We start from the raw sequence: 2945 nt of genomic DNA, 5'->3' as shown, positions 1-2945 counted from the left end.
AATATTTACATTGTATTTATATTGCTTTAGGTGAGAAGTTAAAAAACAAAAACATAAATTAATCATAAGCATAGATAAACGTTAAGATTTAATCATAAACAACCATAAAAAAAAAAAAAGGAGAAGAAAGGAAATAATATGAGACAATAGAATTAAAACAAGACGTATGATATATCTTTGTTGAAGAAATCACAAACCCAATAAACTTCCTTCCAATCCAAAACCATGATTTCTTTAGAAGATTGAGAAACCATGAGCCGCAACACTATATTTGTAAAATTATATCATGTACAATGGAAAGAAAAAACTATATTTTTTTTATTAAAAATGTAGATGAACTCCATTGACACTTTTAGGAGCTTTTCATAAAACAATTGGGAGAAGGGATTAAATAATTTGTCTAAAAAAAGGGTCTTTATCCAATTGAAATAGTCGGATGACCAAAATATCCTCATAATTTAATATTTTATTGCATATGATTGTTATCTAATTATCATCTAATTGTCAATTTTATCGATTGCTATTTCAAACGGATTATTATTTGATTAATATATGATACTGACTGTTAATGATACTGATGGTTGTTTGATTGCGATTTGATATTGATTGTTATCTGATTGTCAATATTAATACTGATTGCTATCTGATACTAGTTGTCAATTATACTAATTGATATTGATTTTTTTTATTACTATCTGATACTGATTGCTAATGATATTGATTGCTATCTAATTGTTATTTGATTATTGTTTGATACTTAGTTGTCAATGATACAATTTTTGTATGATTGTTGCCTGATTTCTATATGATACATTATCAATAAAAATCGATTGTTATTTGATTGTTGTCTAGTTACTATTTGATGATGATTATTAATGATATCGATTGCCATTTGATAATGATTGTTATCTGATTGTTATTTAATACTAAGTTTTATCTGATTGATAATGATAATTTTTTTTTTTTACTTTTTGGTTGTTGTCTAATTATTATTTCATATTGATTGTTATCTGATGCCGATTGTTGTCTAATTAGTATATGATACTAAAATTAGTTATAACTCACATCGATATGTATGTATATCAATTTATGATATATTAAATATAAATATATCATACCACTAATATATTATTCAAAAAGCATAATAAAATCAACATAAAATTAGTTATAACTCACGTTACTATTCGATACTAAGTAGTTTGTGATTTATATATGATTGCCATCTTTTAGTTCTTTAATACAAAATACTTTCAAATTGCTTTGTGATAGTAATTAGTTTGTGATTGTTTGTTTGATTCCAAGTATTTTGTGATTATCTTTTAAAATAGGAAAATACTTGGATGTATCAAATTGTACCCATCTTTTTGGTCATGATCATACGGTAACATTCATAGTTCTGATTTTTTTTCTTTTTCTTTTCTTTTTTTTTTTTTTTTTTTTTGTCTCTTTCACTTTGATTTTATCAATTTTTCATTTTTCTCTTACAATTGAAAGGAGCTCTCTAGAGCAAAGTTCTATTTCAAATGTGATTCATAAAGGTTCCTATTACAACCTTAAAAGTGACAATGATCACTTGCAGTAATGGCAAAATATAAAATGGAAATTAAACCTATAACCCAAGAATTTAATGTTGGTAGAAATGGCAAAATTAACAGTAGAATCGAAATAGTTTGATGACCAAAATGTTCCTATTGTGAATGATCACGTCATGGGAGGTGGTGTCAAAATGAGAGAAAGGGGTTGGCAGAAAGAGAAAAGAAAAAAAGAATGCAATAAATGCATGATTAAAGGCATCTTATTGGTTGCAGTAAAATTAGTTGGTTGTTATGATTTAAGACACAAGTTATCGATTAAATGTCACTTTTCATATGAAAGATATGAGATTATAACAGAAGGAGTATTTAATTCGACATCATCAATCAATCAGAATCGAGATCTTCATCAAAAATGGAAAAAAAAGGTACAAGAAATATGTCAACCTTGAAAGAGGTTGAGAGAGAGTTTCCAATTGTAGCCATCGATTGTGATGGAATAATTCAGTAAAAGAAAAAAAATTGGCAAAAACGACGTCGACTCGATTAATCCGGATCATTTTCTTCTTCAATCACATTGACTCACCTATGGAACTTGCTCCACTAGAGGAGTAAAAAACGGTATTAGAATCGATGAGTTTCGACATGCCGAACAGATCAAGTGAAATCTAAGCCAACCCTTGAGATGAAAGAGATGCTCGCAATCAAGCAAAAGTGAGAGACGTGTTAAAAAGGATAAAATCAAAATAATAATAATAATCATCTGAGTTAGAGTATTCTACTATATCTGCAAAATCACAAATTTCAAATACATGTTTGTAAACTACCTAATTAATTTTGTTATCTATCATAATTTTTCATTGTTCAACAGGTTTTCCAGAGAAATTTAGTTCACTAAATTCGAACTTTGTATTTGTATTGATTTGTGGTATATAAAGGTACAATCTCTAGTATATTCCTTTGATTCTTTATCTCAAACTTTACAATAAGTTTAAATCTTCTAAATCTTCTTGCAAGTTTAGTTCTGAAGTCTTTAGAAACTTGGAGCCTTAGTCTTTCCAGCGTTCGGTCTTTAGATCTTTAGGGCTTAGGAGCTTTAGTCTTCAAAACTTGAGTGCTTGGAGCTTTGGTCTTTCAGGTTTGAGAACTTTGGAGCTTCAGTTCTTTTGAAGTTCTACAAAACTTCAATCTTCAGAGCTTTTGTTCTTCAGACTTTTCAATCTTCATCCCCCCTCCTCTAAATGAAAGGGCAATGCCTCTATTTATAAAGGACTTTTATGGGTTTTAGGTGAGCTTGGGTCTCATTTGCCTTTGGACTTTTGGGCCTGAGATCAACTACTATATAGATCTGAGCCAAAGTTGGGTTTGGATCCAATAACTTTTCTTTGGCCCAAATTCTCCACCGTAGGCTTG

This window comes from Benincasa hispida, chromosome 6 (genome assembly GCF_027475165.1).
Source record: "Benincasa hispida cultivar pf3 chromosome 6, pf3_genome.v1.1, whole genome shotgun sequence".
NCBI classification, from domain to species: domain Eukaryota; kingdom Viridiplantae; phylum Streptophyta; class Magnoliopsida; order Cucurbitales; family Cucurbitaceae; genus Benincasa; species Benincasa hispida.
The sequence above is the reverse complement of the archived record's forward strand: the minus strand, read 5'-3'. Positions refer to the sequence as shown.